General features: G+C 35.7%; 1 protein-coding gene across 17 annotated transcripts in view; it reads right to left on the reverse strand.

Annotated features, from left to right (window-relative positions):
* Nucleotides 1-16399, reverse strand: part of PCDH15 (protocadherin related 15) — a 712410-nt gene that overhangs the window by 503519 nt on the left and 192492 nt on the right. The window lies entirely within an intron of this gene.

The following is a 16399-nucleotide window of genomic DNA, read 5'->3' on the forward strand; positions in this document are numbered from 1 at the left end:
TTAGAGTGAAAACAGGAAATCTAATCATGAGGCTGATAGCACAATTTGCTCCTGAATGCCCAAAGTCTGGGGGGAAAACCATATGTGTCTATTTATGAATTTGCAATGGTATACAACTAGAGATTTTAAAGGTAATGTAAGAGATAGCGGTGGATGATATGCTTTAAGCTAGATTACTTTCTGAAAAATATCATTATTACTTTTGTCATTAAAACATCTCTTTTGAAATAAATAAATAAAGTGCTCTGGTTCAAAAAAAAATCTCTTTCAGGCTTCCCTGATGTCACAGTGGTTAAGAATCCACCTGCCAATGCAGGGGACACAGGTTCAAGCCCTGGTCTGGGATGATCCCACATGCCGCAGAGCAACTAAGTCCATGCACCACAACTACTGAGCCTGCGCTTTAGAGCCCGCGAGCCACAACTACTGAAGGCCATGCGCCTAGAGCCCGAGCTCTGCAACAAGAGAAGCCACCGCAATGAGAGGCCTGCGCACCGCAACGAAGAGTAGCCCCTGCTCGCTGCAACTCGAGAAAGCCCGTGTGCAGCAACGAAGACCCAACACAGCCAAAAATAAATAAATAAAATAAATAAATTTAAAAAAAACTCTTTCATAATCCAATGTACCATAATTATTAAAGTTGAATAAAGCTAAAGCTTCTCTCTAGTCTCTCGTTTTCCTTATAAACATATTCTCTAACAAATACCTAATACTTTTCCTATGATATTAAACCATGAAATATTGCTGTATGTCTGCATGTTTACTTTTATAGAATCTTATTAATTACTTCCCTACACTCTTCCCTCACCTAAGTCTTAAAACCCATGTACTTGGTGTCCATTATTTAACTTCAAGGATAATTTTACCTAACCTTATTTTCTTTCTTAGCTTTTTCCTTAAAATCCTTTTATTGTGTTTCTTCCCTCCATGCAACTTATTTCATATCTCTTCTATCTACCTTCATTATCGAGAAGTTGACTTCCAGTTTCTTCAGTGTTTTTTACAAAAATATCTTTTACTACTTAAGCTTTCATACCATATATAATTTGATGGTCACATATCCTTCCTTTTTTGGAAATCTGTTTCCTTGCGACCCATGATAAAGAAAGCGTCTTCGGGTTTCCCTGGTGGCGCAGTGGTTGAGAGTCTGCCTGCCAATGCAGGGCACACGGGTTCAAGCCCTGGTTTGGGAGGATCCCGCATGCCGCGGAGCGACTGGGCCCGTGAGCCACAATTGCTGAGCCTGCGCGTCTGGAGCCTGTGCTCCGCAACAAGAGAGGCCGCGATAGTGAGAGGCCCGCGCACCGCGATGAAGAGTGGCCCCCCACTTGCCGCAACTGGAGGAGGCCCTCGCGCAGAAACGAGGACCCAACACAGCCATAAATAAATAAATAAATAAATAAAATTAAAAAAAAAAAAAAGAAAGCGTCTTCTTACCTGGATTAAATGAGGAGGCTTCATTTGTTTTTCTCTGATTCTTCTTAGGCCCTATATTTCCATAAATAAGCTAGGACATAAAGTATTAGGTATAATGATACAAATGTCAGTTTTCAGCTCTTTTCTAGCTATACTTTTCTTCTAGAGAAATTGCCTGTTACTAAGTGCTTGACTGTAATAAGGGTAGGGCTGGCACGCAGCCGTGAGCACGGGACCTCTAGCACGCTTCCCGTAGCGCGAAATTGTTATCGCGAGACCATTAGAGGTCCTGCTCCACCCACAGTCGGTCTCGCGGTGATCCTCCCGGCAGAGAGTACCGCGAGCGGCGGATCTTCGCCTTCTCCCGGGACCCTCCAGGCCCTACGGACTCAGGCTGCCAGGGGAGCTGGGGGTCCAGGGACAGGCTGAGGGTTGTGTCCTGCAGAGCTCCAGAGCCCTCGCCAGGGCCGCCCACTGGCGGGGCCCAGGCCTTGAAGCAGGGCCAAACCTCTCCCCCATCCCCACCTCCCGGACCTAATGGCGGTGGCAGTCTCCATGGGCCACAGTCCGTGGAACCTGGCCTCTGTTTAGGTGGCCTGAGGAGCCTGAGGTGTGGCTGGGTCCTGAGCGCCTGGCTCCCTCAGTGATGATGCTGGGCAGGGTCTGGAGACCTGGCCCTGAGGACACCGCCAGCTGAGATCTGCCTCTTCAGCCGGACTTGGGTACTAGCGGGAGGACCCAGACTGGGTGATGGACCAATGCTCCCGGGCAGTGTAACCAGCTCACGCAGGGACCCCTCCTCTTAGCCAGGGCCTGGACCTCAGAGGATGAAAGTTGAGCCTTGGGACCTTGCCCTTTCTCATCAGAACAGAGAATAACATTCGTTTTGGTGGAGGTTTACAGGAACATCATGACCTGACCTCAAGAATAGAGGAGGGGGCTTCCCTGGTGGTGCAGTGGTTGAGAGTCTGCCTGCCAATGCAGGGGACACGGGTTCGAGCCCTGGTCTGGGAGGATCCCACATGCCGCAGAGCAACTGGGCCCGTGAGCCACAATTACTGAGCCTGCGCGCCTGGAGCCTGTGCTCCGCAACAAGAGAGGCCACGATAGTGAGAGGCCCGCGCACCGCGATGAAGAGTGGCCCCCGCTTGCCACAACTAGAGAAAGCCCTCGCACAGAAACGAAGACCCAACACAGCCATTAATTAATTAATTAATTAAAAAATTAAAATAAAAAAAAAGAATAGAGGAGGATCTGACACCAAGAAGTTTGCAACAACTAACCACGCCCCTCCTTTACCTTTCCTATAAAAGGGCTTTGCTGAAAGCTTTTGGGGAGTTTGGGGCTTTTAAGGCATGAGCCACCTGTCTCCTTGCATGGCCCTGTGATAAACCTTTCTCTGCTCCAAACTCCAGCATTTTGGTATCGTTAGGCCTCACTGTGCTTCAGGTACACAGACTTGCCCTTGGTAACATGACTATTAACTACGTGTCAATACTTCAAAATTCAGTTTGTAAACTGATATTGAGCTACATCCGTTTATATCCAAATATACACTGAACTATTTCCTGTTGTATTTCTAGGTCAATATTTACAAAACCAGATTATTTATTTTCCTCTAAACCTTTTTCCTTTGTCAACTTTCAAGATCCTACAAAAGATACCACTGTTTATTCAGTTATTTATATTTAACTGTTTTAAACCATATTTGACTTTTTTCTCTTCTTTATTCACCATTTCCTGTTATCTCAGCTTTGAGATTCTTCCCATTAACGTTTTATAAAGCTGTTACTGAGGTAATCATTGGACAGTTATATGCCATTTGAATAAATCAGAAACATGACAGCTTATAAAGGGCCAAATGGTAGTAATAGTCTACAAAATGGATTTAATATAATATTATTTCTTAGCATTACACATACAGATAATATCACTCAAAGTCTTCTCGTCTTGAGCTCTTGGTTACTTAGATTTCATCAAATCATAGAAGAATAGTCAAAAAATATTCCACATGAATTTCTGAATGATTTTTGATTTGAAAAATAAACACTATAAGGACAAAACCACTATTATTCATGAACGACCTGATATGGAAAGATATATCCTTAAATTAAAACTTTGAGAAAGTACATTATTCAATTTCTTTCTACAGATATCCCATATATAGTAACTAATTATATTTGAGTATAAAATCTTTCTCCTTGAGAAAATTAGATTTTATTCAGTTTTGTAACGTTAAAGTATCTCCTCTCTAATATACAAAATTTCTCTGACCTTCAAAGAATACTGTCTTCTACTGCTCATGATAATTGGGCCACATGGAAAACATGCATAATTAAAACATATCATTTATTATTTCTCCTTTTAAGAGTGGCATCTACCTCCTCAACCTAAACTCAAACTATGGACTGAAACAGGTAAAAAACTGTTTTGAAACATTATTGTGGGTTAATTATCTCTTCTATCCTCTAAGTCAGTTATGAGATGTGACATGCCCAGAGGAAGGTAATCAGAGGAGGGAAGAGAAGAAACCAGGTTCTGGAGTGCCCATTAAAAGACTTAGATGTTTAATCACTTTATTACTTTCTCAAGCAAGTTGTAGGGTTGCCAATATCATAGAATTATATACATGCCAGTAATCAAACATTCAATTTTTAAATTGGGGGGTAGGGGCAGATAAATTTTAGAGCAGATTAATAAAATCACCTCTAGCCCCTCCTAGTGTCCATAATTAGGAAGAACCTAATGGAAAACAAGTTTTAAGGTTCTTATGTTAAACAATAATCAAAATCTTAGGAACTCTCTTACATTAAAAAAATTTAAAAATTAACAAAAAAAATTTAAAAAAAGAGAGGAAGTTTTAACCACAGAATTTTTTTGTTAAAACTGTGTTACAACAATATTATCTCTGCATGCTGACTGTAATCCTCTTTAATCTTCAAAGGCAAACAGGGATAGTAACAATCTTTTTATGCACTCTTTTTTCTCTGAAAGGCTAGCAGATGTCTTATATGTAGCACTCACATACTATCAGTTAACCAAACCCAATTTCTATTCCTCTGTAACTGATCAGTGAATGGATGCTTAGTTTCTCTGGAACAATGTGAAATTCTTAAGTGTCTAGAGACCATATTTCTTATTTTTCCTCTCAGAGTTTTTCTCACACTGTGATAAAGAGTCTTACTGCATTGTTGATGTTAACTGATAACAACTTTCAAGCCCTCCCCTACCCCTTTCCCCTTGGCCTCACATCTAGGTGAGTGATGAGAAAACCCAGTATTTCCCTCTCTTGACTATGATAGGGAGGCTCAAGTCATGCAAACCCAGCCCATCGTGGGGGAGAGGGGTAGGCAGAGGGAGTAACTCGAGCCCATCCCTTAACTACATTAAATACCAGAACCATACACCCTGTTATGTTTCACTTCTCATTGAACCTGAGCCCTTTTTTTCATTGAAAAAATCCTTTTGCTGTTTACTATGTAATACAATATGAGTAATAAATTTATTTCAGATCCATTGTTTCCTTTGAGTCATTCATTTTGACAGCAATAAATTCCTAGGCATAGTGAGGAGGGTGAGGGTGCCCAGCATCCAGCAAATAAAAAACAGGCACGCATACACAGAAACCTAGGGAAATGTTTCCTTTTGGTCATACAAAGAGTTGTTGCTTTTTTTGGGGGGGGGGCAGTAAACATGTAGAATCCACAAAACTGTATCACTTATTTTACCTATTTTTGCTGATTTAAGGAAGATGAAGTTCTATTCCCTGGGTGTTGAGAGTCTTAAAATGCCTAGATCCTCCCAATATTTGAATAGGTGCTGGAGATAACAAGATACAAAAATCACAAATGGAGAAAAGAGAAGAAAACCTCTAGGGACAAATATTCTCATTTTAAAAGCAAGTTTGAAGTGACAGATGACTGCTCCTTTCTCTACTGAAAAAGTTTCCTCGGCTTCCTGTCAGGTAATGTGTCATTGCAGAGAGGCATTGAAGACTGGACCAAGGAGTGAAAAGGTACTATGAAATCAGTGTTACTTTAAAATTATTTTTGGTTTTTTGTTTGTTGTTTGTTTTCTTTTGTTTTAACCTATATGAACTATCTTCTAAAGAAAGTTAGTCATTTAGACAACTAGATACTTGTAGGTAATCATAACCAACTTACAAAGTTCTGAATAAAGTTAAAGAATAACTTTGCTCAGATCTATAGAGTTATCCCTAACAAAGGGATCTTACTAGTTTCAATAAAAGAACAAATCCTATGGAGTCTATGATATTTACTTCCGTCTTCTCCACATTCAAAGGAAAACAAAATAAACTCAATTACCCACATATTCAATCACGTATTTTGTTTTACTAATTCTCTGTAAACAAAATGCCTTTGGGACCTCTTCAATACAATTCAACAATAGCAATACATGTCTGCCAAAATGTGCATTCCAAAGTTCTCAGCTGGATTTACTAAAGAGTTAAGAAAAATGAGCAATCCAATGTGATGCTTTCCTTGAGCGAATACACAAAATTTTGTCAATAAGCTTAAATTATTCAAAAGGTACCTAAATTTACCTGATACCTCAAAAACCTAGAATTCTTATACTCATTATCTGCACAATGCTCACATACACAAATATAATTTAAATGTTACTTCTAACAATGTAAACATTGTTCCTACTTATCTTTTTCATTGCCAAGATCCCGCTGGCTTTGTAAAAATATAAAAGAAAAACAGCATTAAATCAGCTGTGATAAAATCACCTTTTTCTATTTATCTCCACCATTGGTATTTATTGGCACTTAGGAACTATTTATAGCCTCATACTCTTACTGCTAACATCAATTATTATGTAAATAGCTGCAATTTTTACTGACTTTATAAATAATGCATGAAAGTCTATAGATTTCAACATCTAGTGTGCATTATCTTTTGTGATTTATAAATACAGAATACAGAATAAGGTATAACTTGGATGAATCTGAACAACAGATGTTTCTGTTTTATGAATTCTGGTCAAATGATTTGAAAAGAGTTTTACTTATACAATTAACATCTGTGTTTTGGAAAGTTAAACCAGAAATCATTTTCCCACTTTCCCCTGTAGGTTGGGAACTAGGTAACTCTATTAAGTTGACCTTAAATAGAACGGATGGGGATACCAGAGATGTTCAAAATAAATTTGAATATCTCTTCCACCTGTAGATTTTTAACCCATCCTCACCAATGTTTAATAGTTAAGAAGAATTAATGGAAAATATAAAGTTATTCCTACTCCAGAGTTCCATGATACAAATACAAATATATCACTTAGATGTTATCTTTGCATGTATTTTGTCTAAAAATCTACTTTAGACTTTGGAAGGGATTTCAATAGGAATGTTCCCCATCACTTTATATCTAATTGGAAACTGATTCTTCAACATATTCATAGGTCTAGAGCAAGTCCAATCAATGTAATTTATGATAGTCATTCTGATATTTAAGAATAACTACCAAGTGTGCCTTTAAGAGTTTTCCTGTCTAGATTAGATACCTTTATTTCCTTTAAGTACTTGTTAGATGCTTAATGTCAAGAGCTCTAAATTATGTAGAACTCATTTTACTAATGTCTATTTTAATATAAACCTCACAGTTCAATTTTTGGCACTCAGTTTTGAAGCATATTCTAACTTGGCAGGCACACAGTCAAGTTTAACATTCTTCTTGCATTAAAATAACCAAAACATATTTTTTATGTGGGGAGAGGACACATGGACATGCACTGTTGACTCTTGTTTATCTTTCAGCCAAAGAAAATACCTGAGTAATTTTCAGAGGTGCCCCTGTAAAATGATTCTCCTCCACACTGTACTTGAAATATCCAAATTTTGCGTTTACAGGAAGAATTTCACATTTACCTTTTACCTCTTGTTAGATTCAGCAATTTTTTCCACCTAGACATTGGCTTTCTTTGTTTCTTTTGTTATGATTAATAGAATTTACCTCATATTTTGTGACAATAAATGAATTAACCAGCTATATTTTTAAAGAATTTATATATACTCCTAAGACCACATGATCAATAAACTCCTAGGAACAAAGTCTGTTGCCCAAAACTCCTTTACTCCCCATTTTTCCTTTCACTTTTTATCTTCTACTCTAAGGTTGATGCACAGGAATGCTTCGAACTGTTGAACAGATTTTCCTGGAGTCCTCCCAAAAGCTCTTGTGTATAGAAGCACTGAAGATATGAAAGGGCCAGGATTTTTCAAGGGTTCAATTCTTTTCTAGGTACCAAAGTAGAAATAAGGAAAGAGACTAGAATGCAGACTGGGACTAGATTATTTGAGTCATGATTACATAATAACATGTACCACATACACTCATTTAGATGGTGTACCAGGTTGAATATTATCCCCCTAAAATTCATGTCCATCTAGAACCTCAGAATGTGACCTTATTTGGAAACAGGACTTTGCAGATGCAATTGGTTAAGAGGGAATTATATTTAACTAGGGTGGGCCCTAAATCCAATGACAGGTGTTTCATAAGAGAAAGGAGAGGGAAATTCAGACATGGAAACACAGAAATATGCAGAGAAGAAGGCCGTGTGAAGACAGAGACAGATTGAAGCAATGCAGCTACGAGTCAAAGAAAAACCAAGGATTTCTAGGAGCTACGAGGAGCTCAGAAAAGGCAAGAAAGTTTCCTCCCTTAGAGCCCTCAGAGGGAATATGGACCTGCCAACACTTTGATTTTAGACTTCTAGCCTATGGAACTGAGACAACAAATTTCTGTTGTTTTAAGCTGCCAGTTTTATGATAATTAGTTATGACAGCCCTAGAAAATTCATACAGACAGTATTGTTCATTCCAAAATATTGGACTTAAGGAGCTCATATGTATATTCATAAAAATGTGAACATACATATAAATATATTTAACATTTCTGTAAATATAAATGTATAAATTTAATTTTTGAGTTACTAATTTTTTTTTTCAAAAGGAATCCCAATTAATAAAGCCAAGCACAATGACCAAATAGGATAATATTATTTATTTATCTTTTGTACAATAAGGATACTGCTGTTCATTTATAGGTTATAGTTTCTGTGGACAATTACATAAAAACCTTTTCAAAATAGCGTACTACTATTCAAACATTATTATGGGACATTTCTTGTTTGAACTTATTCATCCCTACAATATAAAATGTAAGATTTTATTGTCACACTTTAATGTATTACTGTTTACCTCCATATTCAACATTATTGAAATCTAGGTTTTTATTTTTAAAAGGTATTTCTGTCTGCATATGAAAAATGTAAAATACTATTTAGAATTTAGAATTCTCAAATTCTAAAGCATGAATTGCAAAAGAGAAAATAGCACATTGTAACATTTAAAAATATTTAATAAAGGTGACGCCTCACATTTAATATATTCAGAATTTAATTCAACCAAGATTTAAGGAATATTTGTATAGGTTATTCCTTTGAGGTATTTTTAAAAGTGTACATGTGTAGACATACATGTACATATGTGTTTCAATATGGTGCTTTACTATTAGCCTACCATTGCCAGGTAAAAAGAGTATATATTTATGTTGAAATGAAATCCTCTTGCTTTCTAAAAAGAAAACCAAGCAAACACAATTCTAGGTGCAAAGAGAACTATTATAACACATTTACTTTCTTTGGTCATCTGACTCTTTCAAGCAATACCTTGCAAGAATATCTTGGCTGCATTTCAGTAGTTTTAAAGTATTTTAGTATACTTTGACAATTTTTATCCCTATCTTTCTCAGCTTTTATTTCTTAGGAATGCAATTCAAGTCAAGGTAAAAATAACGAAGTGTAAATCACCCTTGCAAAGACTTAAATAAATCATGAATTCAGCAGCTAATTCAGACCACAATATTGTGCATGGTACAAAGCGATCTATTGCAGATGACTGATTTCAACTCCAACTGTCAAAGTGACAAGAAAATGACCTATCAAAGTCAGCCTTCCTCACAAATGTATGCACTATGTTACTGACAAACAGTAACAACTAAACAATGAGTAATATTAGGAAGATTGAAAACCTTAATGTGATGTAACGGGTGGCAGTCAAGGACTTATGACGTCCTCTCCTTTCGGTTACCTCTAGATACTTTACTCTTCAGCTAACTTTTCTGTCTTCTTTTCTTTTCAAAAGGAGATGAACGTGTGTTGAACCATTAAGCTCTCCTCAGCCTTCATACCCCATTGCTATATTGCACCATTTCAGTATTTCCTATCTTACCTTTGGGATACTATCAGATTATTCCACAGTGCGTGGACTACCTACTGTTGCTCTCGGCTCATGTTTAGAGAAAACTGGTTTATCTAAAATTTTATTTTTTTCTTCTGGTAACTAAAAGCTAATTTGCAATGTGTTTCAACGGAAAATTCTAAGCAAAAAAATTATACAACCACAACTAAAACTGATAAACATTTAAAAACTATTTAAAGTTTAATGATAAATTATAGTTGTAAGCATACAAAATGAAATAGTATCAAAATGATAATTATGAACACAAAAGTGTGTGCTACAGGGAAAAAAGGAATATAAAAGTTCTCAAACACTCTACAAAGTCTATAAAACCTATATATAAAAACCTACTATGCATTCACCACAGTTTTATGCACGAGCATAAAGCATATGAGTAGTCTGGGTGTATATGGGATATTGTTACCACATATCAACGGGCACAGAATAAAACTGAAACTCACATTCTGTTTTGACGAAGGCATGCTTGTAACAGGTACTGCCAAATAAGACTTTAGTTTGACAATAGTATGTGTGCTTCTTATGTGTGTTTTATGTACTTCTGTTATTTAAAGGATGTATCTTCCCATATGCTTGTCTCTTATTAGAATTGTAAATTCTGTTCTCCTTTACTTTTGGACAACCACATTTTATTGTTTACTCTGTAGACTTTCTCCATCTGTTTCTTACCAGCCAGTGTTGGAATTAAGGTAGGTCCAACCACAACCCTTAGTCCATGGACAATTACTTTCTTCCACACTGCCATAAAAGTTATTGTCTTGAAAAATCCCAAATGTATGAGTGTAGTGGTTAGAAAACTTCAATAATTCCAGACTATTAAATGTCTCTGGCATTAAGATTAAACATCTGGCCTGATATATGAAGCCTTTCACACTCTACCTTAATACAAACTTTCTTCTTCCCATACTATTCACGCAACCTCAAAACCTAACATTTCAGTGGAAACTATTGTGGGTATGTATAACTGAATCACCTTGCTGTACACCAGAAACTAACACAACATTGTAAATCAACTATACTTCAATAAAATAAATTTAAACAAACATACAAATAAAAACCTAACATTTCATATCCCTTCATGGCTCCTTGACTTCTCATGACTTTTACTCCATCTGTCAGGGTTTCTCTATCTTGTACTTAGATTTGATAGTTGGTTCAAATGTCATCTCTTTGACAACATTCTCTCTGATGCTTGCAGAGTGAATCTTCTCTCACTATCTAGTGCTTTATATAAACATATTTTATCGTAGATTATTCATGTTTTTAATTTTTATTTATTTACATGCAGGACTTACCCTTGATGTCCGGCATCCACCATACATCCCTCCCTCTGACTCCCTTCAAGGCATACTTCAGTTCCTGAACTCAACAGGGAGTGTTGCCTAGTGGTTAGGATAACACATTCTCAAGCCAAGATTTCTGCCTTTGAGTCCCAGGGCCAGTACTAGCTGTGCTGACCCTGGAAAAATTAATTAACCTTTCAGTGCCTTAGTTTACTCAATGACATACTTATAGTAACACATACTTCTTTAGGTTATTGTGAGGAATAAATGACTTAATGTATGTAAAGATCTTAGAACTGAGACTGACATGTAGTCAACGTTTCATGAGGATTATTCCTGGAAACAAGGAGTGAGGGACAGGATTGAAATAAGGGAAAGAAATATAGTAAACATTATTTCTATGAGAGAATAATCCTTTTGTAAGTGGTTATAGAATTCCAGTATTAGAGAGATTTCATGCAAAACTGTTTCTAATCTGTTGATGAAGAAACTTAAGCGCTATATTGACACACAAAAAGTTTAGAAGCTAATTTAGGATTAAGTCCCTATTTCAGTGGTCTCTTCACCCAGACTTGACTAAAGTATTAGTATTATCCTTGACTAAAATCTGAAATATTTTTTATTTATGGCAAATCTTACTATTAATATTTTGGGGCATTTTATGACATTTCCTTGGCCACTTGGTTTAGCTATCTCCATTTATCTCTTTATTTTACATGTATATTATAAGCCTGCATTGAAATCTTTCAAAATTAAAACATTGAAGAGTTGTTCCTTTTCCATAGATGGCTTGGGAAATAACAAAGGTAGAATAATACAGTCTAATTTCAATATTGAGGGAGACACCGATTGAACTAAAATAGAGGAATAAAATGGGGTATGAGGCAGCCTAATAAGACACTAATGATTCCACACTGAACTGTTTGGGAATTGTGATTTCGTGACTAGATTCATGCATTCATTTGTTTAATAATTTTTTACGAAACACTTGGATATGCCCAGCTGTGCTGTTCGTCAAAACATGATGCTTGAATCCTGGTTGTGGCAGAAGAGAAAGAAAGCATTGAGCAAGACATAGTAGGTATAATAGACAAAATGTCCTAATGTATTTAATGTGGGAGATGAGAGAATGGGAGGTGTCAGAAATGACTTTCATCTTTCTGGCTCGAGGAGCTAGATGGTGGTGGCATTAATGATGTACCAAAACTTAGATTCTTAGAAGTCAAGGAAAAAAATAGTCTCAAATCAATCTGTTTCACAGATGAGGAAAAACTGGATCAAAAAGATTAAGTGATTTGCCCAAGGGTACCCTGGTAGTAATTTCAGGATCAGAACAAGGACTGGTGTTTCTGGTATCAAATCCTGTACTAAAGCCACTAGAGCAAGCTTCTCCTGGGTCACTGAGTCATCTATATGAAAGATGACTATATGAAAGATGACTCTATATAATTTTTCACATGATCACCAAGCTTGTTAAATCAAACCAACCCTTCAAGATATTCTCCTTTCAAGGACAGGGTTGAGCACATAACAGGTTCTCAGGATAGGCTGCTGATTTAAAGGCAGATTTAAAGGCAGGCAAGAAGGAAGAACATTCCAAGACTGAATGATATAATGAACCAAATATTATCCTCAGGTATTTCTTCTGGAAATAAATCATTTATTAACAAAAACACAAAATGAAATATAAACACCTCTCAAGCTACAAATGACAGATAACTGAAATTCTGACAAACTTTATAAAATAGATTACAGAACAGTTAATGCTGATTTTTATAGTGTCCCCAGTTCTTCATCAGTGAAATAAATTATTTAAAAGTGTAAAAATGAATTTAATTTCTTTTTTCAGGTAAGCCCAACCTCTTTACATGGAGGACAGTATAAAATTAATCTTAGACTAGTATGTTTTCACAACTTTAAATAACTTTTAGAATGTTTTAAATATATAGTATTTACATTTTGGATTGGAATACTTACAGCAAGGAACACAATGTTTTACCATATTTTGTTTTTCAAATATTTGGTGTAAATGTTATTTAGTTTCATCATGTAGATTTAAGCTGTATTTCAGCAATTAAGTTAGCTTGGAACCATTGATTCTATTTATTTGATATTTCAATAACCATTAATGTCAATGATTATTGTACTGTATGGAAGTTGCAAAAAATAAATTATTGCAATATGCACCATTTCTTTTAATTGGAACCTAAACTTCATCTAAAGATGTGACCAGCTATCTAAATTTACTTCCTAAATCATCATTATTTTATTGTATATATTTAGACAATTTAATATCATTAAACCCTAATATCTTTATCTTTACAATTCTGAGAAGAATTCCTACCTGCAAGATCCTTACATACATTACAGAGAATACATGTAAAGCACCTAGTGAGGTGTTTGGCACATAGTAGATACTCAATAAATCTTAATTCACTTGCATTCCATTTTGCTGGACCTATAGAGACATTAAAACATCATAGCAATTACACAGTATTTTTTCCTGAAATGTATTTTATTTATACATACGTAGATAAGCAAATGTAAATCAATTAGCAAAAACAAAAACACAGTAATTAATTACCGTTTCTGCATTGCTTCAGAGAAGAAGAGACTACTAATAAACAACTGGTGTCTGTGAAATTTGTGTGCATAGATGCAAGTAAAGATGATTATTATTGTCAGGGACTATCATGGGAATTATTTCAAAAGTGGTAATGAACTTTCATTGATCCATCTGTGCGTACACTGTCAACAAGTTCCCTCAAGGCATGTCTTAACATAGTGATATACACAAAGTGATAAAATTTTTAGGGCACTTCCAAGGTCTGTGCTAAATGCTTTAATGCTTTCAATCATAATGTATTATATGTTCTTTACATAATACTATGAGGAAGCTATTGTCCCTACTTAGACAATGAAGTGCTTAAGGAATTGATCCAAGATGCGTAGCAGAATGATTTCATAAGTAGGCTGTCTGACTCCACGGTACATACACAATACACCGTATTGGACTGTGTCCCTAGTTCTTTTGTCTTTGTATTCTGAAACCAATGGATGGTCTAAGGGATCAAGAGGAAAATTTTTCTTCCTTCTTGTGGTAGACTCCAATGTTTTTCAACAATTCAGGTTCTTTTCAAGGTCATCTCTATTTATCAACTGGTCTGTGGCCATCTATGAATGAACAAGCCTACAGGTGCACGGTGGTGCTGAACCTGTGATCTTGGTTCCGTCATCACTCTTCTCTCCCATCTTCAGTCTATCATCAAATCCGACATATTAATATATGTTAAATTTGCATACTTCTTTCTACCCTCGCACTGTCATTAATTTATTTCAGACACTATTTCTCTTGCCCTAGTTTCTGTAATAGACTCTGACATTTTCCCTTGCCTCTAGCCTAACTCATTTAATCTGTTCTCCTTAGTGCTCTCTGAGCCTTCAAATTCACAAATAGGGTCACGCTAACCCCTGCTAAACCCTTTGCCTGGTTACTTTCACGATAAGGTGGGGCCCTTCATGATTCAATTCTAACTTATTACTCTATTCTTATCTTCACAGTTTATGCATTTAAATACTACATTACAGTCTGCATTTTTCTCAAAGCACTTTCTGTTCCATTTTTCTGAAAACTTCCTCCCTTTTCCCCTTCCTCACACACCTCTTTGGCAAACTCCTACATGACCTGCACTTCTCAGGTGAGAAATCACTTCTCTCAGGAAGCCTTCCAAGTCTGGGTCCATTGTTTCTATTAGGTGTTCCTTTTATTTTTAGTATTACTATTCCTGTAATAGCACTCATCGAATGTGCTTAATTGCATCTTAACACATGTGTTTATCATTAAACACAGATCTTTGAGAACAGTGACTAAATGTTTTGCTCATGGAGTGTAGCCTAGAGCCATTTGCATACTAGATGCTTATAAAGTACTTGTATTGAATGAATGAACAAGTAAAATACAGGAAAAAAATGAAATGTTCACTTGGCAAAGATCACTACTTTTATACAGTCATAGCTTCCTTAAAGCCTGAGGCTAATTTTGGATACTGAAGTTCATTATCATAGATTTCTGAATTTTTATTTCTGTAAGGGACATTAGAGGTGGGCAGGTTCAAAACGTCCAAATATCCAGTCACCTTAAAAATATTTCCAGCATTTTACAAAATCCTAAAGATATTGACCATTTATTTACCAACCACTCCCCACTGCTCACCCAAAGTTACACAGATCAACAAAAACATCCAGCTTCTTTGCTTATAGCAATGCTACTGATTGTCTCATTTTGATAAGAAATTCTGATTGGCAGGCATGTAGATTTGAAAAAATTTGAAAGAATAAAATAAAACATTTTAAAGTATTAGATCTGCAGAGAGAAAGTAAATCATGTCCTACGAAGAAAAACATGGAAACTAGCAAGCTAGTAAACTCCGAAAGTTAAATGCCCAAAAGTTGTAACGAAAGCTAGTAGCACCAAAATCTAGTTTGTTATTTACAATTATTTTTTCCAGAAAGGAAAAATATTAAAAGTATGTATTTTCAAGTTTGAAATGTAGAGATCTAGCTCATTCCTTTAAGCCAAATCTTCACAAGAAAAAGAATTTCATCTTCAAAAGGAAGTAACACAAAGCCCATATTTAACATAAAAATGAGCATTAGCCAAATTTCAGGAGAGTACATTAAGTAATTAGTATAAGTGATGTTTGACTCCACATTCTCTTTCCATCATTTCATCTTTTCCATCTAAGAGCAAACCTAACAAGCAATTTTTAAATAATTGAAGAATTAAATCCTCATCGATGTGTCATTTTCCTTTTGTGTCTGTCTTCAGACTTATTCTAGCAGTTCCATTAGTATAACTATTGCAAAAAAATAAAAAAGAGAGAGAAAAAGCTGTGCAAATGGCATATTATAAAATTAAATGGTAACATATTGTGTTGCTTGGGATCACAGTCAAGTCTAGAGGCAAAATAGAAATAACAGATGCAATATAAATTCAGAGTTATCATGTATGTCACACTGAAATCCACTCTCACAAAATTAGCACAATATGCTCTACCTGAAGAAAGACTAGGGGTAAAAAGAGAGAGACGGATAAAAAAGGAAAATTGTGCAAGCAACATAAATGGAGAAACAGCAACATTTTAATTTTGATTTGGTAATAAATTTGGAAAGACATTGTATACTAATTGGATTTCTTATTAAAATTTTAATCAAAGAAAAATTTCTTTTATATCAATATGGGCCTGTAAAATGTTTTTTTGATTGTGAGATTTTTAACAATCCATTAAAATTTAGTGAATTTACTAGTTTGAATGGACCTAGTTAAATTCTAACCTAAAGCTATTCATAGATGAACTTCCTTATTTTATTCCTTATATAATTTACTGAATAAATAATTCAATATAATGTCACTAAT

This window comes from Eubalaena glacialis, chromosome 1 (assembly GCF_028564815.1).
Source record: "Eubalaena glacialis isolate mEubGla1 chromosome 1, mEubGla1.1.hap2.+ XY, whole genome shotgun sequence".
Classification (NCBI taxonomy): domain Eukaryota; kingdom Metazoa; phylum Chordata; class Mammalia; order Artiodactyla; family Balaenidae; genus Eubalaena; species Eubalaena glacialis.